Raw genomic sequence first — 27,130 nt, 5'->3', positions numbered from 1 at the left:
GTGCACTTCCTTCATAAGAGTTATTACTCCAACAGCTGAGTAAACTGAGGCTCATGGAGGTCAGACTAGTTGTGTGGCAAATGAGGGCCGAGGCCAGGATGAGGAGCAACATCCTGTACGTGGTTCTGGATAGCAATACTTGGAGTGTACTTGGTCTTGCTTGAACTGAAGCATCACAGACTCTGGGTCTTGGCCTTTTCTCCTCTTTCCCTGGGGAAAGGATAGGAATGGTGTTTAGGCCAGATTCCATTGGCCAAGGCTCTGCTTCAGAGATCTTATTAGAATTCAGTGACTAACTTAGGAGGCTCTGGGACAAACCTAGGAAGCAGGTCCTTGTCAAAGGAAGACCCCTATCAATAAACTCATCATAGCCAAACCTCCCCTCCCCCACCACAACGTAATCTACCTACCGCCAAAAGATCAGACAACTCTGGCTCCTGAGTTTCGAAGAGAATTACCTACCGCCTTACTGACATCTTCCCTGTAGAGGATGAAACGGACTTCTAATGGAAGAAGAGTTACTTTTAAAAAAAATAGTGCATGTATGTATGTGTGCAGAAGAGGGAGGTGGTTCAATCAGTGACCCATTCATTCATATATATTTATTTCTCAGTTCAGGAATTCATTTTATCACTAATATTTACATATACTTATGCACGTACTGTTTCAGCTATTCATTTCACTAGCCATTTGATGAACCAACTTTCCCTACACACCCATTGTGTGCTAGATGCCAGACTATGTTGTAGATGTACAATTTAATAAAGTAAGAGTCTATGCTTGAAGAACTCATAAACTAATGGAGTGGACAGCCATTTTCATTCATAATTGCACCAGGATGTACTAGATTCGCCAGCAGAGATCTGTAGGATGCACTGGAGAGTCTAGAATTGGCCAAGAGGAAGAATCTTGACAGAAAGAGGGCCTCAAGCAAAGTGAATATCTGGAGTTGCAATGAGGGAGTGTTCTGGGTGACAATAGGTAGACACAACCGCAGATTTCGTGTTCTTTATCTCTCCAAGTGTTAGCCTCTGGGAAGGATTTGTTTGGGCAGAAGAAAAGGAAAAACACTCCTTAGTTTATCTGCCTGTTTCTACCTGCCACTGGAAGATGCAGGGGTCATTCTCAGACCCAGAAAATGACCTGAGGCGAGGAGGGTTTGGACTGGGGAAGAGTCAAGTGTGGCCTGCAGGAACTCATTTGGCCTGCTCATGCTTAGCTGCAGCAGACATAAATCACCAGGATATAGGAAGGGATTCACTCCAAGTAGTAAAAAGGGTTACTTGTTTTCAGCACAGATACTGTTTACCACTTAGAAGTGGAAATCTCCCAGCTTCTCTCTAAGGGCCCCGTAAGACTTATTCTCAATTTATGTAGCATCTTTCCTCCAAATAGCTTTATAAATTTTTAATCAAAATTGTATTTTAGGAAGTGGAAGCTACTGGATTTCTACCAGGCTGTCACATTTGAAAGGAATTTTATGAAACCCAAATGGGATTTTTTAACGCCTATATTTCTCCTTCAACTGGGTTTCCAACCAAGACTTCCAGATTTTTTTCTCTCTCTCTTTTAAAAGGACCTTTTTTAAAAAAAAATATACAATGTCACATCCAAAAATGTGCCATTCGGTAAGTGACATTCTATTTTAATTCACTTTGACAAAATAATGAACTCTATTTGTAGGAGCAAGAGACTCATCTGACAAGGATATATCTCTGGAGTTCTGCTATAAATGAAATATATATATATATTCCATTTTTTTCTGAAAAAGTGTCAAATTTGAGGCTTTAAAAAAATTGGAAATGATGCTAAACGTCTAAGAACTGATAGGTAGCCCCCACCATAATCACACATCCTGCTACTTGATGACCGTGTTTGGGTTTCTTGTTTGAGGTGGTGGCACATACTTTCATTTTGTAGACTTAGGCTTTCTGTTCCCCACAGAAAGTCTAGCTGACTAGCTTCCCTGCCTGGGGCAGGCAAATGGAGCCTTTTGGCTTCAAGACAACCTCAACTCCCTACCAGTGCCTAGCATTTTGTGCTTGCCTCTACCGGTGACATTCATGAACTCTGGACCAGATGGGAGATCATAAGACCCTGTGGTCAGCAGTCCCAAGGCAGAACCCATGGTTATGTCGTGTTGTATAGTTTCTATGTTATATAAATATATGGTTATAACCATGGTTATAAATCATGCTTATAAAGCCTATTGTGTGAAGAAAGGATTCCAGGAGAGGGACAAATGCAGACACACATTCACAACCTCTCTGTTTTCAACTCGGTGTTTAGTCATAGCTCCTTGGTCAGTTTTTAACAGAAGCTAATTTGCATGTTGTATCTGGGAACCTTGAGTTATCAGAGCCATTCTGGAGAAATGGGACTGGAGATGTGAACTCTGAAAAATAAGCAGATGATAAGTCAGAATCCAGGCTGGGCACAGAGGTTGCTATAAACTCCTAGGAGGGGGAGAAGGTAGCACCTGGCATTCCCTGCAGGGAGCGGTAGGAATCCCAGCTGAGAATGCTGGCTCCAGAGCAAGATGAATTTTAATTTTTCATTTTCTTTGAAAAACACAACAATCATAAACAAACCCACCGTATATATTTTTAACTATTTAAGTACGGAGGGAAACCCTTTCTTTCAGCCTCCACACCAAGTCTCCAGACCATTATAGCTGTGGTTTTTGTTAGAATCCAAGAATCACTGAGGGAAGACCCCAGACTCAAGTAGTACGCAAAGGCATGGAGCTTTTACTCTGCAGAAGTCGCCCCATAAGTGGTGACCACTGGAGGGGTTTGCAGGCCCTTTTTTATGTGAGGGTAGGAGAATTATCCAGACAGGTCAGGTAACCTCTAATATGATTGGTAGGGGTAAAGCAGTGACATAGTATAATTGATTGGTTACTATGCTAATTTTATCATTATTGCTGAGGCCTTGAAGAATTTTGAAAACCAGCTCAGTTCTGGCCTTGTTGTCTCCTCTGGTGAGGTGTCCCAGGAGCTAACTCAGATCCAAACTGATCCTTCCTAAGTCAGGGTCATCAATGACTAAAGGCTTACCCTCAGTGTCTCCTTCTGAGGATCCCAGTGTGCTTCCCAGGGAATTGAAATTTTTTATTTCCATGGGTTTTGTACCTCTCAGTCCTGACATTTTCTGTCTTCAGGACACACAGAGAGATGGGTAGATAAATGTTTCCGTCTTAATCACAATAGTAGAGCATGCCATACACATCGATCCCCACCCCGTTTCTATGTCAGTACATGGGGAAGTAGAGGGTTTGTATTTCTCTTGTTATTATGCCTTGTGCTTTATGATCCTGTTCCCTAGAGAACACACTTCAAGTTCTCTGAGAAGGGGCTACAAAGCAGAAAAGACCTTGAGTGGTCATGGTTTCAGGAGACAGGAATGTGGGGACAAAGATCCCTGTGATTATTGCTTATCCCCCCCCCCCCCAGCTTAAGCCAAACAAGACAATCTACTGTGAGGACATTATTATCAATCAATCTTCCCTTATGTTAGAACGTGGACCCCATAGTGTGTGAGTGTGTGAGTGTGTGTGTGTGAGTGAGTGTGTGTGTGTGTGTGTGTGTGTGTGTGTGTGTGTGTGTGTATACACATTTATGTGCATGTATGTAGAGGCCAAAGGTTTCATCAGGTGTCTTTCTCAAGCACTCTCCCCTTTATTTTTTGAGACAGAGTTTCTCACTGAACCTGGAGCTCATTGATTGGCTAAGCAGACTGGCCAATGAGCTCCAGGCATGTTTGTCTCCATTCACTCACCGTAGCTGTGGGGTACAGGTGTATATCTTCCATGCCTGGTTTTCATATAGGTCCTTGTGCTTGTACAGCAAACACTTTTCTGACTTCATCATTTAGCTCCTAAGCTTCTCTTTTCATTTTTAAACATAATATTAAATTAGACATAGTATTATTGGCAATGTTAAAATTAGAATTAATTATATTTCAAGTCATTAAAAATGTTCTCCTTCATTCGTCCATTGTTAGTAGGAGTGCAAAGTTGTACAACCACTTTGGAAATCAATTTGGCTTTTTTTTTTTTTCAGAACATTGGGAATAATTTTACCTCAAGACCCAGCTATACTATAGCACTTCCGGGCATATACCCAAAAGATGCTCCATCATTCCATAAAAACAATTGCTTAACTATGTTTATTGCAGCTTTTTTCATAATAGCAAGAAACTGGAAACAACCTAGATGTCCTCAACTTAACAATAGATAAAGAAAATGTGATACATCTACAAAATGAAATACTATTCAGCTATTAAAAACAAAGTCATCATGAATTTTTCAGGCAAATAGAGGGATTTAAGAATTTCATCCTGAGTAAGGTAATCAAATCCCAAAAGGACATACATGGTATATACTCATTTATAAGTGGATAATAGCCATAAAATACAGGATACCCATGCTATACTCCACGGATCCAAAGAAGCTAAACAAGAAGGAAGGCAGAAGCAAGGATGCTTGAGTCTCACTTAGAAGAGGGTATAAAATAGTCATTTGCAGAATTGCACTCATTCAAGCTCAATGATTGTAAATTCACATTGAGCAGGAATGGAAGGAAGGTAGATGGAGGGAGGGAACAGGGAAGAAGAGGAGATGAGGAGAGGAATGGGGGGGGGGTTTCAGGAATAGGTGTGGAGAGGACAAGATGGATGGGCAAATGGCCATGAGAATGAACGGAAATCTGCAGCTGATGGGGGTATGGAGGTAGGAGGCATCTCCAGAATGAGATAGAGACTTGGGATTAGGGAGACACCCAAGAATCAGTGGAGAATTAGCTGTGACTCACAGCATTGGCAATATGGAACCTGAAGAGGTCATATCCTGTAGCCAGGCAGGAACCCCAATAGGGACACAACTCACCCACAAAACTTTCAACCCAAAATTTATCCTGTCTACAAGAAATGCAGGGATGGTGAATGGAGCAGAGACTGAAGAAATGGCCAACCAATAACCAGCCTAACTTGAGCCCTATCTTACTGACAAGCACCAATCCCTGACACTATTAATGACACTCTGTTATGCTTGCAGATAAGAGTCTAACATAGCTGTCCTTTGAGAGGCTCCACCCAACAGTTGACTCAGACAAATGCAGACACCCACAGCCAAACAGTGGATGGAGCTTGGGGACTCTTATGGAAGATTAGGAGAAAGGACTGTAGGCCCTGGAGGGAATAGGAACTCCACAGGAAGACTAACAGGGTCAACTAACCTGAACTCCTGGGGCTCTCAGAGACTGAACTGCCAACCAAAGAACATATATACTGACTGGACCTAGGCTTCCCAGATGGATGTGCAGCTTGGCCTTCAACTGGGGTGCCAACTATCCCAAAGCTGTTGGCTGTATGTGGAATATGTTCCTATAGCTGGACTGCCTTGTCTGACTTCAGTGCGGGAGGACAGGCCTAGCTTCACAGACTTGATGTGCCAGGGTGGGGGTGAATACCTCTGGGGGTCCCCACCCACTCAAAGGAGAATGGGAGAGAGTGGGAGGAAGAATTGTGGCAGAGTGAGTGGAAGGGAGGACTGAGCAGGATATAAAGTGAATAAGTAAGTAAATAAATAAATAAATAATGTTCTTCTTGATTACATAAAGGTTTCTGTTGCCTTTTATTAAGCACTATTCCAATTATATACAATTATATGTGGTGAGTAATAGTGTAAATCCCTATGAACTTAATATCAATACAGGAAATAAAATATTACTCATACCTTTGAACATCTATTGTTCCAATTACATTTCCCTTTTTTCTAAATCTCTCTGAATCCAGAGACAAACGTTACACTGGACTTTGTGTTTATCCCTCCCTTGCTTTTCTTTTAAACATCTGTCTTCTCTTTGGACATTAACATCACTGGGGAGGGTATGTTGTTTGTTTGTCTGTTTGTTTGCTTACCATGTAGCTTTATTCTGTTTAGGACTATTCCTTTTATAATTCATACAGATTAACAATAAGTAGAATGAAGAATAAAAAACATGAAAATAGGAACAGGAAAAATTTAAGACTTCAAATTTATGTAATCCCCAAAACAAGTGAGACCCAGCAGCACTCTGTGGAACTCCGAAGAGAATGGATGGGAAAAACCAAGAAAAATTTGGGCTTCACTGGAAGATCTCACAGTCATCAAGAAAAAGTACATTCACAGGAGAAAATAACAACCCATAAGGGGACAACTATGGGCAGGACCAAAAAAGAACACAGAGGTTATACCAAAATCACCCAGTAGGATCCAACGATACATACCAAGAAGCCCCAAATACATACACCAGGAAAGCAGAGGCCCTTTCCAATTTGGGCAATGGCTAATAAAGAAGCAAACAAGAACAAGCAATGTCAGTTCTAGAAAGTAATGATAAGAAGAAGAAAACTGTTAGAATTTAGAAATAAGAAGAGATAATCCCCCAAATAAAGAATATGTTGGTGTTTTAAAAATAAAAAGTACTGTAGATGATACAAAATGTAAAAATGAGAAGAGAAAATAAGTGTAATAGAGACAAATGAAGAGATAAAAGGGATTGTGATGAGAATGATAAGATATGCAGAAAATCTAAGGCCTGGATGATTGATGTCGCCAAAGGACAATACCAGAACTATGACAGAATAAATACCTAAAATGTAACTCAATAACATTTAGATGAGATTAAAAACTCTACATATGGAAAAGACAGATGCTGTAGTAGGGAAAACTGACCCCCAAATGATCAAAACTGGGACATATCCTAATGGTAATTATTATAGCCTGACAGTAAAGTATCCTTGCAATAACCAAACAAGATAACCAGGCTATAAGAGAATATGAGAATTAAAAGATAAACACAGGCTAATACAAATGATACCATTTGACACATATAGTGAAGAATAATTCTTACCAGATTTTTCAAGGAAAGGAAATCAGAGATAAGGATTTTTATACCCATCCCAAATGCCTTTCCATGTACAATCATTGGATGTATATACACATACACATGTTCATTGACATACTCCAGAAATTTTGTTCATGAGTCATTCTTGAGGAATATAATAAAGAATGAGTTCTCAAACAAGAGATTATCAGGGAAATCTTGACTAAAATATTGTCAGAAAGCAGCAAATTCATTTAATTGCTGTGATGGTAAATACTGATTGTTTACTTAAAAGGGTCTAAGATCACCTAGAAGACAACCTCTAGGACACACTTCTGAGGGATTATCTTGGCATGCATGTAAAAATTATATAAATTAAACTAACAAGTGAGGTTGGAAGGTCCGCTTTAACACTAGGCAGTAATATTCCATGGGTTAGGGTTTTAACATAACAAGCAGGAAGCAAGCTGATTGTGAACACAGTGCGTGCAGATGGATCAAGTTCCTGCTGCTTCCATTTCTTCCCCACCATGATGGACTGTGAACTGAAATAAAGCTTATGCTCCTTAAGCTGTTTTTGTCATAGCAACAAGACAAGTCACTAATACAACCACAGACCAAAGTGAAAGCCAGGATACAGACAAAAATGACAGAACCCAAGCAGTGTGCACTCTGGAACTATATCTGTAAGAAGAGAAGGGCAAAATATGTTGGGATGGAATGGTGGTTTGAATAAAAATGGTGCCCATAGGCTCCTATCTTTACATGCTTAATCCCTAGTTGATGAACTATTTGGAAAAGATTAAGGCAGCAGTTCTTAACCTGTGGATCATGACCCACAAAAGAGTCAAATGACTCTTTCATGGAGGTCACCTAAGACCATCAGAAAGCAGATATTTTACATTAAAGTGTATAGCAATGGCAAAATTATAGTCATGAAGTAGCAATGAGAACAATTTTATGGGTTGGGGTTCACCACAACAAAAGGAACTATATTAAAGGATCACAGCATTAGAAAGAGTGAGAGCTGGAATTGAAGGTGTTGCCTTATTGGAGAACGGGTGGTTATGTTGCAAGTGTGTCCCAGTGGGTGGGCTTTGAAGTTTAACAAGCCTATGCCAGGCCCAACATTGCCCTCTCTGTCTGCTACCTGCAGATTAGGATGTAGATCTCTTAGGTACTTCTCTAGCCTGTGCACTGTGTGCTCCCCACTGTGATGATAATGGAATAACCATCTGACTGTAAGCAAGCCCCCACCTAAATCCTTTCTTCTGTAAGTTGCCTTGGTCATGGTATCTCCTCACAGCAATAGAGCAGTAGCCAAGACAGATGGGAGCTAAGTGAGTTGACTCCTCCATCTCTAACGGCTGGTCCTCAGCTGTTATTATTTGCAACTAAGAGAATGGTTTGTGTTCCCAGTCTGGAGACTTTTAGATGCAAAGAGCTAAGACTAGAAGGTGGAAGTGAGTTTCCATTGGCTGCACTGCACATTTTAACCATTCGTTGTGATTTTAAGTGGTTATATCTACCTGGACCACAGAGTTTTAATGCTGATCTGAAATGATCCTTGAAAGCATCACATGACATTTCATATGCGAAGGCGCCCAGGCCACTATCCTAGTTTCCTTTCTATTGCTATGATAAAAACCACGAATGAATGACAGAAAGCAGCTTAGGGCAGAAGGGGTTCATCTTGAAGACTACCATCCATCATCAAGGGAAGCTGGGACAGGACCACAAAGCAGTAACCAAGAAGCTGTGGATGAGTACTGCTTACTGGCTCAATCCTGTTTGCTTGTTCTTAACTCCTGACTTGCTCAGTATAAGTTTGCACTCTTATACAACCCAGGACCATCTGCCCAGGGGACAACACTACTCATAGCAAAATCCAAATCAATCATTGTTCAAGAAAATATCCCACACACTTGCCTGCAGACCAATCAGATGAGGCATTTTATCAGTTGATGTTAATGACTCTAGATGACTCTATGAAATGATTCTAGATTTTGTCCCATTGACAAGAATTAACCATCACAATCCATCATCATCATCATCAACAACAACAACAACATCACCATCACCACTACTACCAGCACTAGCACCAGCACCAGCACCAGCACCAGCACCAGCACCAGCACCAGCACCAGCACCAGCACCAGCAGCACCACCACTATCATCTTGTCTCACACATGTTGTAAATATTTAGACATTATTTTAGGATATATTTAAATTGTGTGTGTGTGTATGTGTTCGTGTGTGTGTGCATGTATGTGCATTCTCACACATGAGAAGATGACAGAAGAGGCCATCAGATCACCTGGAGCTAGAATTACAAGTGGGCTGCTTCATGTGGATGCCGGGAACCAAACTCAGGTCTTCTGAAAGAGCAGCAGATGCTCGTAACAGCTGAGCCATCTCTCCAGTCTCCAAGATTTTTTTTAAACATTTTTTGAGACTTTTGTTTTACCTTTATCATTTTGCGTTTTAGTTCTTAAGTAACAAATCCCATTTCTTCACTCTTTTCTATTTTTCTTAACTTTTCACCTTAAGCCTTTAATCTTTTTGTCTTATCTTTCATCTCATTTACTTTTATATGCTTAACCTTTAATTTTTTTGTGGTATATAGCCTTTTACATTTTCTTTTAAACTCGGTCATTGTATTCTATTATTCTTTTTACATTCCTAACCTTTTGCTTTTATTGTGATTTATATCCTTTGTCACTATGTATTGCTCTTTTATTGTTGTTTTAATCTCCTCCTAACCTTTTATTCTCCTTTTCATGATTGGAATAATCTCATTTTTTTATTGTGACCAAAAATTTTATTTTCCTTTTTTAAACAATAGTTAGGCAGAATGTGTTCCCATTGGTGTGGTAGCAAACAGAAATCTAACCCCATAAGGACAGGAGACTGGAGCTGGCTCCTTTGCATTTGTCAAAAAAGAAAGGGGAAAAAAAGTGCCCTCTGTGCCTCCCAATTTCTCTTTGGAGTGAAGGTCATGGATTCCAAGCACAATTTTGCTTTCACCTCACCCCCTGAACACCCAGAAGATCCATGGGGTAGATGACCAGCTATTATAAGAACGGAACTCTCTTCTAACATCCCTTGCCCTCTAGAATTGCCTAGAGACTCCCGTGTTTAAGTTAGTCATTCCCAAGTCAATTAGACCCATCAGGCTTCAGTCCAGAGGGCTATTCACCTTGGCTTCAATTGGCCCAAGGCATACATTTTCCCTCTCCTTCTCGAAGCAGAATGCTGCTTTCTTAAATCTATTTGCCTCCCTGCTGCATCCTAAAACAGCAAGGTGCTCAGCCACCTTCTCTGCAGGAGCAATACCCTCAAGGAACAGAGAGCACTGATTGGCAGCTCTTGGCTTCACTAGAAGCTTCCATGGTGTAATTGATCTAAGTCAGAACAACTAGCAATGGATGCCAAGCCTAGGAAGTAATGTCCGGGGCCAGTGTTTGAGGTTGAGGTACAAGGCATTTAATTTTCACAGCTTTACAAAAAAGAACAATTATTCAGACCTTGTAGGTCCCAGGCCACCTTCTTATTGAAGCTTGGCCAAAAAACAAAACAAAACAAAAAGCAAAAAACAAAAAAAACAAAAAAACAAAAAAAAAACCAAACCAAAAAAAACCAAACAAACAAACAAAAAAAAAAAAAAACAAACAAAAACCCCAACCCTGTTATTTTTCTACAGTTGATTAAAACAAGGTCCTCAAGCTAAATAAAATACCTGAGCAATGTGCCCAGTGTCAGAACTGCTCAGGAATGGCTCCTGTGGTCTGACTGGGGGGCACTGGGTCTGTTTCAGATAACTCTGATCGTGATTTCTTATGCAGAGTCATGTATCAGTATGTATATTGAAATAACTAACTCAGGGGCTCAAAACTAAGAATAACACTTCTTTTGTGTGTGTCACATGGAATGGTTTGTATGTACACATGTTCATACGTGTATACATGTGTATGTACACATGTTCATACGTGTATACATGTGTAGAGGCCAAAGGTCAGGTGTCTCTTAAGTCGCTTCACCTTGTCCTTTGAGACAGAATCTCTCACTGTACTTTGAAGTCACTGCTTCAGACAGACTGAGGGGACAGCAAGCTCAGAAGCGTCCTCTCTCAGTCTCCTCAGCTCTAGTATGAGAGTCGCATGGCTCCATGCCAGGTTTTTTACACGGGGGCTGAAGATCCAAACTCAGGCTCTGGTGCTTGCACAGAAAGCACTTTGCTGTCTGCATCAATTACTTTTCTGTTTCTGTAATAAAATCCCACGTCTAGGAGAAGCTTAAAGATGGAAGTTTATTTCAGTTTTCAGTTCCCGAGGGCGCGTGTTCAGAGGGTGGGAGAGAAGGGCAGCAGGACCAGAAAGCTGGCTGATCACATATCAGTCACACACAGGAAGCAGCAAAATGGAACCAGCCCCGTGACACACTTCCTCCAGCAACTCTCCACTTCCTAAGAGCTCCAGAACTTCCCCCAAACAGCATTGTCAACTGCAGACCACGTGCCCAAACATGTGAGCCTTTGGGGACAGTTCTCATTTAAACCACAGCACCACCTGAGCCACCTCTCCAGCCAGGTGAGTTCAATGTGTAAGACTATGTCCTTTATTCTCCATTATTCTTAGGTATTTCATCGAAATGCATATGTTTATCCTGGTGCTGACTTTTGCTTTATTCATTAAATACTTGTGGGGGTGGGGAGTGTTAAAGGTCATTGGTGATGCTGGATGTCGCCTTGCCTTTGCTGTTTGCATGACAGTCCCATGGGCTCGGTGACTTTTCTGTAAAGTGTCAGAGAGTAAATACTGGCTTTCTGTGCGTAACAATTGAGTTCCACCATTGTGTGTGAACACACAAGCAGCCACAGTCAATCTATACACAAGTGTGGTTAGATTCTAGTCACAGATAATATTTAACCTGAATTTTCTATATTTGTATTTATTCTTTCATATATGTATATATATATATACATGTACATCATATACATATACAGCATCATATACATATGCTGTACTTTGGTGGAATTCTCCCTGATCATCCTTTCTTGTCCACTTTCCCTTTCCACTGAACCCCTTCTCAACAAGTCCTCCTCTTACCTTCATGTGTAAGTGTGTATGCACGTGTCTGTATGTGTGCATGTGTATGTGTATGTATATGTTTGTGTGTGTATGTGTGCATGTGTATGTATATGTTTGTGTGTGTGTGTTTGTGTGTGTGCAAGCCCCACTGCATTTAATTAGGGTTGCTTGCATTAGCATAGGTTGAGACTTATTTACTTATGCAAAGGCATCACATATCACAAAATATTAGGCATCTTTCAACTGGTTATAGATATAAAAAATTATTAGTGTCAGGCACAATGCTATATGCCTGTAATTCCAACACTCAGGAGACTAAGGCAAGGAGACTATGAGCCTGAAGCCAACCTGAACTTCATACTCAGATCCTAACTCAACACAACAAGAAAAAGCAGCAACAAAATGCACACTCTTACCCTGTAAAACAGCCATTTGGCCAAATTTGTCTGGTGTCTGGTGTCCCCTGTTCTAGGAGCTACCCAATAACATTAATTTTTTTTTGATGATAGACGACCTAGATAGTGTTTCCTAAAAGGGTAAAATAGATACCTATTCTGCCCTGTGTTCTGTTTAATTTCCACCTGAAATTCTTGATAGGACTCCTAGGGCACTAGACTACCGTGATATCATCTCTTCATCATAAAAATATAGTAAGAGAGCTTCGTGCCTATATGCCATGGTGTTGTGAACAAAAATAGACCTAAAAACAGATAATTTACTTGCTATCTAATTAATGTTATACAGAAGGACTACTGATCCAGTGCTCCTACAAAGTCATCATTTTTGGTAGACGCCTCCAATATTAAACTGACTTATGGTCGATAACCCTAAGGAACAAGTTAACTAATTCAGCCACATGGTCATATATTTTGCAAACAATTTAGCTCTGAGAGGACACCTGGAAACTATATTTCTCAAGGTTAAATGCTCCATGGGTGTTTACCAGGGTGTTTTATGAATGAGGTGAGCATTTTGGTCCACTTGCTGTAAATTTGTTTTCCAAGCAAAAATTACTGCTGTTCTGCTCTGATGGAGAAATGTGGGGGCTCAATTGGCCTTCAGCTGTGAGCTGGGGTATATCTGAGAGCTTTCTCAAGAGAATCTCAGCCTGTGGAAGACTCTGGCAGACTGTCCTTCCTGTTCTCCATATCTATGTCCTTGTCTTTTTTAATTATTTGTTTTATGTGTATGGGTGGTCTGCCTGCATGTATGTCTATATACTGTGTGCATTCCTGGTGTCCACAGAGGCCAGAAGCGGGAGCCAGGTCCCCTGGGACTGGAGTTACAGGTGTTTGTAAGCTGCCTTGTGGGAACTGGGAATCTAATCTCGTCCTCTGGAAGGGAAGCCACTGCTCTTAACCACTGAACCACCTTTCCATCTCCATCATGACCCCAGCACTCTTCAGAAAACACTGGCCCAACCCCACTAACTGATCAGTAAGGTCGTGTGCTTTTCACCATGTCAACATCAGCCTACCTTGCCTGTCAGGTGCTGTGAAGAATGCCACAGAATAGCTAAAAGACTCCTGTGTGGTGAGGAAAATGTCCGTCCGAAACAGATGTTCATATCCACCTAGGAGGGAGATGAGAGGAAGCTGAGAATACATCTTTTCCTGTTGGTCCTTTGAGACAATCATTCATTCCTACTCAGGAATAGCTGAGTGCTTACTAAGGGGACCCAGGGGAGGACTGTGCTTACTGTGTCACACACACACACACACACACACACACACACACACACACACACACACACACACATTCTGAATTAGGATGTTGGAAGTTCCCCTGAAACCTCAGCACTGCTCATGTATGTCGTTTAGGGACTGGTTTCAGTTTAACTTATTTCCATATGTGGTGGATCATATAGCTCAGTGGTTGTTCACCCAGCCATACTTTAGGACCACAGTGAGCTTTGACATCATGCAGATGCCAGCCTAGACTGCTTTAAACACTGTCTCTACAGGTGGGATTAGTTTTCAGAGCTCCCAGAATCTTGAAGTACAAGGTTGAGCATAGCTCATACCTGTGAGTCCCACCCACCTATCTCAGGTGTTGGTTGCTGAGAAAGGAAACATCAGTGCTGGTGTTACATCATCAGCACACAAGGTGTGGCTTCATCAACACAAGTCTGTGGCTTCCCTGAGTAGCTTTGCTTTCTCTGGACACAACCCCAACCATTTGCCAACACATTGTCAATGTGCCCTAATCTTAGTGCAATATGTTGTGGTTTAGATGTAAACTGTTTGTGGACGGTGTATTTCAGTTAGCATAAGCTAAAGGGCAGGTCACTGGAATATTGTGCATTTATTTCATGATATGGGGATAGATGTATCCATCCAAAGGAGGGAAAGCTAGCATTGAAGAAGTGTCAGAAACTAAAACATCCAGTTCCCCTCTCTCCCTCGGCTCCTTCTCCTCCCCTCCTCTCTATCCATCCCTCTTGCCTTTCCTTTATACATCAACTTCATTCCCTCTTCCTTTGAGACCAGCTTTCTTTTCCTCTATCTTCCTTTCCTTCATGATCTCAGGGCAACCAATCCATAGTAAGTGCCTGCAGTCCCTAGGTACCAACCTTGGACTCAGAAGAAAAGTAGTGAGTGGCCCGACCTGGGTCCATTAACTCCACTGCATCTTTCCCATCAGCACCATTAAGGAGGACAGTGAAGATCAAGTTGGGCTTCCATATACTCTGCCAGAAACAAGAAGGAGGAAGCCATGAGCTAGCAGACTTCTCTAAAGATGATTCTAACAACAATGTTTGTATAAACCACTATAAGCCTTTATATATTAAGGAGGAGTATAGACAAACCAAGAGATGCAGGCGTTCAGTACAAATCACCATGGGGATGTCTAAGGATTTAGTGTCATTATAACATTTGGAGAAGGTGATGGCCACACTTAGGTATCAATTTGCCTGGAGCTAGAATCTACTAAGAGACAAGCCTCTGGGCACACCTATGAGAGATTTTCTTGATTGGGTTATCTGAAGTGGGAAAACCCACCCTAAACATGGGAGCATCTTCTATAGATGGACCAGATATAAGTGGTCCCAAGGGAATGTTTTGTCTACTTGTTTTCAAGTCTTGGGGACAAGCTCATCCACCCTGTTCACTGCTCTCACTGCCGCCATCTTTCCCTGATGTCAAAACCCAGCTCTTTCAGCCTTCTAAGAGGGACTGAAGGCCAGTGGCCCTCCAGAAGTCCTTCAGTTCCTCAACACCAATTTAGGACTTCTGTGGGATCCAGCCTCACAGGCTGAACATCTCCCATGTTCTGAGCCTCTCCAGACACTATGGAGCTATCTAGACTGTGTGTAAGCGGATAGGCTTGAGCCCTTTCTAGTAGTTCTGTTTTTCAAGAGAGTCCTGATACAGAAAGCAAGAGGAAACTTCATAGAGAAGCCAGCTAATACTGATGAGGCAACTCACAGGGCTGTCTGGGCAGCTCTGTGCTCCTCAACCTCACTGGACCTTGCAAAAATCCCATTAGAAGCCATTTCTGGTTTTCCCCTAGATTACACACCTGTCTGTGAAATCTGTCAGAGATGATTGTGGAGATCTTTAGTCATGGCTCTTTCGAGGTTCCTTGACTCACTTGGCAGGCCGTCTTAGAAAAACGTCGAAAGCAGAGTTGTCATTCCAAGTTAGTAGAGACGACTGATCACCAGGGTTCAGTTCACAAGTCGGATAATGCTCAGTGAGATGACGCTGATCTTGACGAATTTCAGTCACTGTGGCAGAATCCAATTTGTACTGGACCTTGTTTGTCAGCCCAGCACTCACAGCATCAGAGGGTGGTGGTGGCATGCAGGGTAGCAGGTGGTCAGCAGGGGATAATTTATGCTATGCAGCAGTCAAAAAGGTTGCAGTTACACGCGCGTGTGTGTGCATGTGTGTGTGTACCAGTGTTCAATCTCTCACTGAACTTGAAACTTGCCCATTAAATGAGACCAGATAATTAACAAGCCCCGGAGATCCTCCTATTTCTATGTTCCCAGCACTGGGATTATGGATGTGCACCGCCACATCTGACTTTTTATATGGAAGCTGGGGCTCCGAACTCAGGTGCTCATGCTTAGAACCATAAGCGCCTCACCCACTGAGCTATCTGCCCAGCCTCAACTATTGCTTTTTAAAATGTTCTAACACTTTCCTTAAACCTTATTCTACAACTGGCTTCTGCTTTATTTTCTAAGTTTTTACTGAAGCGACTATAGTCCTTCATATGCATGTTGAACACAATGAATATTCACAGACTAAACACATGAGTACAACCATCACTGAGATCAAGAAATGGAACCTGGCCAGTGCCCCACAGTCTTTCTGGGTGGTGACTTTCAGTCATTGCATCTACCCAAGGGGGCCATTGTCTCAACACCCAACAGCATGGTTTTGCCTGTTTCTGACATCTATAAGAAATAGAGTAATAAACATCTAGTCTTTTATACATCTTGCATTTGAGATGAATGTATTCTGCTGTGTAGACATAACCTGTTTGTACAGCATTCTAACATGTAAGTATACCAAAATAGTCTCTTCAGACTACTGGTTTTGGATATTTAGGGAGTAATCCTTTTCAAAAGTATTACAAGTAGTCCTGCTCTGCTCATTCTAGAACACGTTATTGCTGTGCCCACCGATGCATCTCTACTGGATATGTAATTAGAAGTGGAACAGTGGTGGAATAGGTATGTATGTGTTCTGCTTTGACCCTGATGTAAACTCGTTACCAAGATCATTGTACCGATTCACACTTCCGCCAGCAGCGGAGCAGAGCTCACCCCATCCCTCGCTCTCACCAGTCTCCATCTGGACTGTCACCGCTTTTCTCTCTTCAGCCAGGACCTTGGGCGTGAGTGGCTTAACTTGCATCTCTTTGTTAATGAAGTTGGGTATCGTTTCACATGTTTGGCTTCATTTATTTTATTAATAGACATTTGGATGTTCTCTTTGTGCAATATGTATTTAAGCCTTTGGCCTATTTTCTCTCCTGTTGGGGTTTCTTTCTCTAGTTGGTGGCTGAGAGTTCTCTTTAAATATCGCAGTCATGTTCTATGTTGGATATAGATGTCAAAATACCTTATTCCACTGAATAAGGCATGAAATTTTTACTACCTTCCTTTTACATACTCAAATATAATATATTTGTGACCCCAGATTTTCTTCTAAAATGTTCTTGTTTTTATTGCTTATGCTTATAGCTACTATGTATTGGTATTTAGTTATTTCCTTGGTATAAGATAATAAAATTTAAAATACCATGCTTTCCATATAATCCACAAGGCACCATTAACTATATCAATTTTCCTTCCCTGTGCACTTCCTTAATCACACATCAGATGGACTTTTGGGGGATCCATTTGGAGTCATTAGTATTTCTTTTTCTATCTTGGTGACAATTCTGTATTGTCCAAATGTCTATATATGAATAATTGACCTTGCTAACTTGCAGTGTAAAGTATCCATTCTTCTTCCAGACTATTCTATTCTTGGTCCTTTGAATTCCCATATGAATTTTAAAATCTATTTAACAGTTTTAGCCAATAGGACAAATTTACTTGGTTTTATTAGGCTTATCTGGTCTACAGACACTGTGTGGGAGAAATGATATCTTGTGGTGTTGAGTTTCCAATACATGAACATGATATATCTCTTCATTAATTTACATTTTCTATAAATTCTCTCAGCAATATTTTTATTAGACTTTATCCTGGCAACATGAAAGTTATTGATGATGTTACAAATTGAATATTTTGTCTTCATTTTAACTTGCAGAAATTTTCTGGAAGAAATACAATTGATTTTTGCATATTATCCCATATCTGGCAACTTTGCTAATCATACTTATTAATTCTAATAGTTTGCACATTGTCTAAGGCTGCTGTAAAAATGACCACTAACATAGCGTCTGCTTCAGTCAACAGCAATGAATTCCCTCACAGCTCTAGAACCCAACAATCCAAAATCAGCTACAGTGGCTAGAAGCAACATACCACAGAGCTATGACCCATCTGCCCCTTGCCTTTTCCAGCTTCAGGCAACACCAATATTGTTTGTGACCACACCATTGAAACCTCCAGCTCCATCCTCATAACCTGATCCTTGTCTGCCTCTCAGTGTTGATGACCAGCTTGACAGAATGAAAAATCACCTGGGTAAACCTTCCTGTGACAATCACCTGGGCATGCCTGTGACAATCACCTGGGCATACCTGTGGGAGACTATCTGTGTTATGTTCACTGATGTGAAGACACCCATCTTTACTGCAGAGGACCACATTTCTGTCCTGGAATTCCCTGGCAAGAATCCTACAGGGATTGTGTAGGAGAAGAGAATGAAGTAGCATACCTAACTCTCTACCTCCTGACTGGGGATGCGATGTCACTGACTCCCTCAAGCTCCTACTGCTGTGATTTCCTGCCAAGACAGACTGTAACCTCTTCAGAATCCATAAGCCAAATAAACCCTTTCTCCCTTGAGTTCCTTTTGCCAGGGTATTTCATTAGAAAAAAAAAAAAACAAAGACAATCAAACCAACTTCTCCTGCTCTCCTATGAAGACGTTGGTCAGGTAATCCAAGACCATCTCTTCATCACAAAAGCCCTAAATTGGTCGTCTCTGCAAAGACCTTTGTCTAGAATGAGGAACATTTACAGGTTCTGTTATTCTGCCACTATTTGCCTGTTTTCTTTTCCAAAGCACATGATCATGACATGTGTGAATAATGGCATTTCCTCTAACCATTTATGTTTATTATCATCTTCTAAATACAGATGCTATTTTGACGTGTGATGGAGTTGCAGCCTGATAAGCCAGTCGTAAATATAAAATATCCTGCTGAATGCCTTTGATACCTCTCCTCCTGAACACTCTGTCTTACCAGCATGGCGTCCTGCAGAGCATGGGTTTCTCACCCTTATGGCTGTGTGGCTGGCTGCTGTGGCTCACCACCGCCCAGCATCTTAGAGTGTCAGTCATGGAGTTGGAAAGGTGGCTCAGCTGTTAAGAGCACCAACTGCTCCTGCAGAGGACCCACAGTTTGTTCTCAGCACCGAGGTAGCAGCTCACGACTTCCTGTAACTCCAGCTTCGAGGGATCCAGTGCTCTCTTCCAGCTTCTGGAGGCTCCAGGAACATACATGGTGCACAGATAAATATGCAAGCAAAACACACATGCACATCAGGTTTAAATTTAAAAACTGAGAGTCAATCATACTACATACCACTAGCCCAGGAAACAATCCAAATACGAAGTTGGAAGTGCATTCATTACTCTCACTGCCCCCATTGTAAAGCCAAAACATCCTAAATCAAGGACCACTTGTAGGACGCAGTGTCATTAATCTTTCAGACAAGAGGCTCAGAAGCAGGACTGGAGACTGAGGTTCTCCCCTGAGTCTGTGCTTTTTGTGGTAGCTCTCTGCTTGAGGCTCTAACACCTGATAACCTCCTTGAATCCAGAGGCCCATGGAGTCCTAGGCAGAGCAGTGTCAGTCCCAGGCCATGATTTTGATCTAAGGTTATAATTAGGGCAGGCATAGGCAGTGCAGTAACACAGAGACAATCAAGGACACTTCTTCCTCAGTAGAGCCTGGTGCTTCTAGCTGACTGCCTCATGGCTGCCATTTGTAAACCATTAATATTTTTATCACTGAATGTGTTTTAGAAGTAAGATCCCACGGGTTCGGCAAGGGGACAGTCACAGGGCTTCTGGGCCTCAGCTCACTCACAGTCTTTCCTCTTGTCATCCAAGGATAGCTCTCGGGATGGCCTGCAGAACAGGACTGCTCACCTAAACCCTACCCCACAATTACAGTTGCCTTCTACCCTAGGCAGCACAGAGGGAAGCAAGACTCTAATACACACCCTGCAGATTGTTCAGGGAGGGATATAGCACCACTGCCCATCTGGAGGAAGGCCAGCTAAGAAGTCCTATCTCCTGGGGACCTAACCACTCAACTCTCCAAACTAGGCACCACATGCGATACCTACAGCAGTGATACCTAAACCATCGTATGGAACTCATTTACTCTGAGTTAAAGCTGTGGATCCATGGAAAAGAGAGCTAAAGACTTAATTTCTCTAAACCAGCCATACTCCTATTGTCCTTTGAAACCTCAGTCCTTCATCCAAAGGAGGTGGAGCCTGAGGGAGGTGGAGCCCGAGGGAGGTGGAGCCCGAGGGAGGTGGAGCCCGAGGGAGGTGGAGCCCGAGGGAGGTGGAGCCCGAGGGAGGTGGAGCCCGAGGGAGGTGGAGCCCGAGGGAGGTGGAGCCCGAGGGAGGTGGAGCTTGGCATCCCTCAGGGGAGAAGATTGAACTCCTTGTATCCTGGGGCAGGACACCAGAGCACCTGGAGGGATCCACACTTAACCCACTCCAGCATCCTCCCTTACTGACTTCCTGCCAGGGAGACCCTTCCTGCCTCCTTTCCCAAGCCTGACTTGAGTTTGTCTCTCCTGGACAGTTCAGGATTGCCTGTCAAAAGCAACTGCCAAGCAGGAATGATAAAACTGGACTGATTCCGTGCACCACTCGAACGCTCCACATTTGCATTTATATGTGCATTGTGTGATAGAAAAATAAACTTTGAAACCCATGTTAATAGCAGAAAACTTAAATTTTTCTTAGGACATTAAATAACAAATGGAAGCCGCCATGACAAGCCTGGAGAAAGACGACAGAAGAGAAGAAAAGGCTTTATCTATAATAGCACTTCTTTCACGCTTCTTAACCTCGAGGCCACACATTCTCATTTTGCTCCGAGCCTTATAAATATCGAACAGCTCTAGGTGCAGTTTGATCCTTGCCAAAGCCCACCCTGCCAACTTGTGGCTGACCCCAAAACCAATGGCAAGAGCCCATTCCCACAATACTGTGGCTTTCTATGAGTGCCCCATGGTGACTCCCGGCTCAAGACTGTATATTTCTCACTTGTCTGAATGCAAAGTAAGAGTGGCTATTTTTATAGAACAAAACCAGAGTGGAAATGTGGGATTCGGCCCATCTGTATGCACCGCTGCACCTGAGATTCTCAGTGCACATAATAAATCTGTCTTTTGAAACTTTCTTCTTTGCAGTTTTGACACAGATAAATGACAAGTATTAAATCTTTGGGGAAAATAACCAGCTGCTGTAGTGGTTGAATTACTGAGACATAAGCTTCCGGGCCTACCGATGTGAAACACCAGCTTACAGCTCCAGGAAAAAGGCCATAGGTGAGCTGGGAGAATGTCAGGGGTGACCCCAGACTGTCTCTGTCTTTATCAACCCAGAGAAACTCAGGGTCATGTCTCATCTCAGGGAAGGTGAACTTTGGAAGCCACTACTATAAACTTAAGCTTCAATCAGGAAGAGGACCTTTTGAGGTCACATGCTACACTGTGTTTCAGAACTTGGATCATTGACTGGTGGGCTTTTCCCTCCAGAAAGAGAAACACAGTGAAAGACAAAGCAAGGACTGGTGATAGACCATCTGTTCTCTGCTCAGAGCAGTGGTGTTAATAGGTGTCAGGATGATGGGCTGGCTTTAAAAGACCAGAGCTAAGCATACCTATCCTGAGAATTTCACATGCTCATACATTACAGGTTGATCATAGTCACCCTTCACTCCCCACTCGTAACTTCTCCCAGACCCCCCCCAAACCCCCTAAATTCAAGTCCTTCTTGTGTATTTTTTTCCCTTTTGTTTTTATACCACTGAGTCCCATTAGTGCTGCCCATACACACATGGGTAAGGGGCGATCCAATACAGCACAGCCCTTCCCTAGCCTACAACTGTCAATAGTTCCTCAGGTGGGGGGTGGAGTCTCTCCTGTCCCTCCCCCATCCATACTACGTAGGAAATGGAGGAAGTCTTGAGTGTGTGGAGACCCTCATGAGTGTGAATTTTAACAAAGGCACAGCTAGCTAGTTGAGGACTCCAAGACCAATCAACCCTGAGAAGTTGCCACAGCCATTCTCCACACAGACCAGGCTCAAGATGGATGGGAAAGCAGAGTCAAGCAGAGTGTTTATGAACAATTGCTCAGAATAATGGCTGGTGAATTCGTGTCAGACTAGAAACTGCAACTTCCTCCTCTGGGACGCTCAGAGCCGGAGATTGCTCTCCTACATAGACCTCCAACCTAGCTCAGCTGAGCCCTCCCCCTGTGCTGTACCTAATAAACAAGGAGGTTCCGTGTTGCAGCTGTATCCATTAAAGAACCCCAACTTCATCGTATGTGTGTCTGTGTCCTGTCCTTTCTTTCTGCCCCCAGCCTAAGTTCTAGGACCCAAGGCTCTCAAAAGCGACAATGCTGGAGTGCTGACTCACCTGATCGTAGGCAGGACTGGTGCAGGCAACCACACAAGAGCACAAGAGCAGTGCTTCTGTCCTGTTCAGAAGAGAGTTTTGCCCCAGTTCTCCCTGGCCTCTGCCTCTTAAGTTCTTTCCAACTCCTCTTCTTCAGTGTCCCCTGGGCCCAAGGGGGCGGTGTCCCATTGATAGCTGAACACTCTACAGACACCTCTGCCCTTGGATCAGTGGCAAGCCTGAACTAACTACCATCCATTGCACAAAGACAGTTCTCTTATAAGGAGTACGCTGAGCTAATTCATGGGTAAAGAGATGTGAATCTAGAAGGCATGTGTTACTATGTCCATTTATACTAGTAGTAGTAGTAGTAGCAACAGTAGCACCAACAACAGTAGCAGCAGCAGCAGCAGCAGCAGCAGCAGCAGCAGCAGCAGCAGCAACAGCAGTAGTAGTAGTAGTAGTAATAGTAGTAGTAGGTTCAGCTCCAGCCCTCTGAGTTTCAAAGCCATGGGTTTGTCACAGTACCAGACACGAAGGGCTTGGCATCTTGTGTGTGTATCCCTAACGCCCCCACTCCAAGCATCACCCAGCTTAGAGATCAAGATATTTAAAACATTAAATTTAACCTCTGACATTTTTCCTGTATCCCAGAGAATATTGAGGATGGTCTCAAAAATCCCAGACTTGGCATCAGAACCAAATCCTCCTGATGGCCATAGAAGTTGTTGTGCCTGGGAGTTTAAAAAAAAACAGTGCCATTTTTTGAAAGTCATACATGTTTGTATGGCCAGCCAATAATTTTAACAGTGAGCTGACCCCCAAATGTTAGCAGAACTAAAGTGAGAGGAAGGGAGACCAGGGCTGGACCTAAGGAGCAAGGGGAAGGCTCACAGGAAGTACAGCCTGGTAGCTCAGAGAACCCATGACTAGTCCCAGCCAAATCCCAAAGGCAAGTGAGGGCTCTGACAGGATTAGCTGCAATACAGGGAGTGCTGCCTCAGAAGCAAGTGCTCTTCTCCAACATAAGAGCGGTGACCTCATGTGGGGCTACCGATTCCATCTGATGAAGCTGAGGAAAAGCGTCTGTTTAGAAGTGAAGTAGGGATCTTAACACAAGGGTCCCCCTTAACCCTTTTGCTCTGTGACCCAAATAATTCATGGGTAAAGAGATGTGAGGAAATGTTCATCAAGGGGCAGGCGTGAGTGCCCAGATGAAGCTTCCTCTGCCCTGTCCCACGGCAGTGGAATGCCAGCAACCATTGTTAAGAAGGCCACTCCTAGGAAGGCGTCCATCCCCAACTGGGTTCCCAAACTTCTCCCTTCCCTACAGTCACTGGCACTTGGAGATGGGGCATCCATGTTCCTAGGGTTTCTCGTCCCAGTGTTCCTGCAATGGACACGACAGAGTGGATATCAGAGTTCTTAGACCCCAAGCTTGGTCTCTGAACATCCCCAGACCTCAGTCTCCTCATCCATAAGTGCAGTACCAGCATGTCAAGGTGAGAGGAGAAATGGTAACACATAGAAGTGTGTTGCAGGGTATTTGTGGAGGCTAACACTCTACACTACCATTCTACCTTATGCACAAGGACCAGCTGTAAGAGAGATAAGAACACACACTTTGGAGGCAGGCACACACAAAGAACAACCTTTCTGTCCTTCAGTTTCTGTATCTACAAAATGGGATTCAAAGTAAGTACCTACTCCAGGAAGTGCTGGAGGTGAATGCAAGACAAAACATGCAAATGAACTGTAAACGTGTAAGACACTTTCAAATGAATCAATATACAACTCAATTGCTGGTCCCAACATATGTGTTTAATATTATTAATTCTTTTAAACTTAAAGCCAAGAAATAGAATAAACCAAGTAAAAAAAAGCACTGAAAAGTGTTTACATTTATTTCTAACATACAGTTTGTGTCTGGTATAGATGAGCTGTGCAGACAATAGGAGTTGCTGCTCCCAGCGGGAACCTGCCAGAATTGAGCAGCTCTGCCTTAAGCCTACCCAGGCTGAAATTCATCCTTAACACACTGTCTTCATCACGGCAGAGCTGGCTTCACAGACCTGCAGCTTTTGCTGTCTCCCACGGCCCTGTGTTTGGGAAGGCTATGTTCAGAAGGCTCCCTGCCTAATTTAGTCCTTTGCTCTTCTTGCCTAGAGATTTTTAATGCCTTTAAACAAGGGAGCCCACAGTTTCATTTTCAATCTAACTCTGCAAATTAAGTGACTGGTGATGCTGCCTAATGTCCTGAGACCCTGTGGGACTGGTCCCCAGAACCTACCTGGCTTGTGCTACCCTCCTCCAGGAAAACCCACTCTGTGTTTCCTGAGAACCATTTCTGATACCCACAGTTCTAATCTTGGCTGCTACCCTAGCAAGATGGTGAGAGGAAGTGTGGTTTTGCCGTCAGATCTCAGGGGTCTGCTCTTCAGAAAGCTGGAGCTGCTAGTCCCACACTCACATCGCGGCCTCTTCTCCTGCTCTTACCTGCTTGGCATTTAACAGTGCTAGAATTCAACAGGATATTTTTAGCTTGACCCTGCTCATTAAATTCTCTCAACAGTGTCTTAGGTATATGGTACTTTATCTCTCAGAAGAGAAAGCTAAAAGGGTTTCATGAATCAAAGAGCAGGTGGGAAGCCATGCTAGGCTACACATACAGGCGTGTTTGGCTCTGTCCCCTGACTACCCCTTTATGTCTGAATTCCTGTCCTTTCTGGACACCTAAGAGAAGTCCTACACACTCTTCCTACCAGGGACTACTCTTCCACCCCACTCCCTAAAGCCTTCCCCCCCCCCAATGTTTAGTGCAGCCAAGAGATATTGATTGTTGGGTGCACATAAAGGTCTATGCAACAGACTCACAAGCCACAGGGCAAGTGTGTTCAGATAAAAAGAAACCATTCTCTCTGTTTTGGAAGCCAGGAGCCATTCTAGTAAATCCTCATTGTTAACATATAAACATTCTATTCCTCAAGTGAACTTGGCCTAATACAGTCCTTAACTGAACCATATCCACAAAGACTTCTTTGTAGGAATGAAAAGAACATTCAAAAGTTCTAAGGTTTGGGGTGGGGCTATCTCAGGGACCTAGCAAAGACCTGCAGGTAGACAGGGGAGCCCGCAGAAAGATTTCCTCACCTTGTCAACCCTGATCACCCTCCAAGACCGTCTGCTCCACACAGTAGCAGGTCCACTGTGCTAAGGCGGATCTGCAGAGGGGCAGCCACCAGTGAAGTCCTAAGCCCAGAGAAGCTGGGACAAGGTCTCACTTAACATGGTTCTTGTCAATTGCTCTAGGCATTTCCATCAACTTCACATTCATTTGTGGCAGGGATGGCTTGGTTTCTGACTTAACGGCAGGATGGACATATTACCAATTTACATGGCTTCAAAGGGCAGACATTGTCAGCGAAGCTTTCATTATTGCTCTACTAACCCTGACATCTTTTGTTACTGTAGTGGTTTGGGCAGAATCTTCAGTTTTCCTTTAATTCAATGTTGAGACAAAGAAGAAGAACAAGGGAAAGGGGAAGAGAGAGGGAGAGAGGGAGAGGGGGAAAGAGGAGAGACAGAGAGGGCGAGAGAGAGGGAGAGAGAGAGGCTAGAAGGGAGGGAGAGAAGAAGACAGAGATATGAAATATACCTTAGGGAATTTTTTTTCCAGGAAATGTATCCATGTGTCATGGGACTGGCTAAATGCCCCCTCCCCCCCCCATAAAGCAGCCTGTCTGTTGCCTAAACTTGACGTCTACAGGGGAATCACACATGGTCTGGAACCCATCTGTGCTTTCTGAGTCTGTCCTTGGCAAAGGGCTGAACCTCAGGAGGGCAGGCCCCCTGGCACTGAGCTAAATACGTGTACAGCAAGAAAATGAGCCAGCAGCTCAGCGAGTGTGTCAGCATGCTGGAAGTCTGCCACTGCCTCCCTTTTACCTCCAGCCTCAAGAAGAAGTCCCTCTGGGACCCAACTGGAAATAGGCAGAAATGGAACTGTTGTATAGTGACAAAATGCACTGACACATTACAAAGTGTCCTGGGTGAGATTCCCTAGGAACCGACTCTCACAGAGCTTTGCAATCCAGAGTCCTGGGGGCATGTCCTTGGGCAGAGTGCTTAGCTGAACTGAGAGGCAGCTACAGCAGGAACTGGTACAGTGTGGCACACTAGAGCCAGCATGGCCTACAAAGATACCATGGCTGCCTCGGAAAGAACAGTTCATAACCCTGGGCAAACAGCAAGGTGCAAGAGTCATTTCTAGATCCTCAAGGCTTCTGCAGTCCCCACTCCTGGCAGCTGTAAATTTCATTGCCATTGGCAAGGCAGCACAGGCACAATACCCAGTATGCCTGCCCAGCATGTCTTCATCTGGGGCAAGTGCACAAAGATGGCCAGGTAGGGTATTCAGGTGAGGTCACAAGACTTTCTGTGTAGGGTAATAATAAGATAACTCTGCCCTTTACTAGAAGTGTAGTACCCTACATGGAAATAGGATAGTACTGCCCCTTTTCTAGAGGACCCCTGCATAGTAGCTACCCTGATCCTCCATTTCCACATCTCCATCCAGCTCCGATGCCTGCAGTAAGAACCCTCATAGCTCTGTTATGAACTGTGGTTCCATTAATTTCTTCCCCAGTATGCACTCAGATGCCCTCAGAACCTGGGCTCAAAGAACAGGAATCCCTGGGAAGCAGTAAGAGTCACTTGAATTCTCTGCTCTGTGAGCTGAAAGAGTCAGCCTTCAACCCCACCCCTAGGACAGCTGCTAGGAACCCCATTCCCTGCACACTATAGGGGTTCACTTCAGCCCCAGCTGCTAATTTCCTGGCCTTGAGACATCTACAAGTAGCAGAAAACTCAATAGATGGCTGAC

Source organism: Rattus norvegicus, chromosome 1 (genome assembly GCF_021556685.1).
Source record: "Rattus norvegicus strain SHRSP/BbbUtx chromosome 1, alternate assembly SHRSP_T2T, whole genome shotgun sequence".
Lineage (NCBI taxonomy): Eukaryota > Metazoa > Chordata > Mammalia > Rodentia > Muridae > Rattus > Rattus norvegicus.
This window is presented reverse-complemented; position numbering follows the sequence as displayed.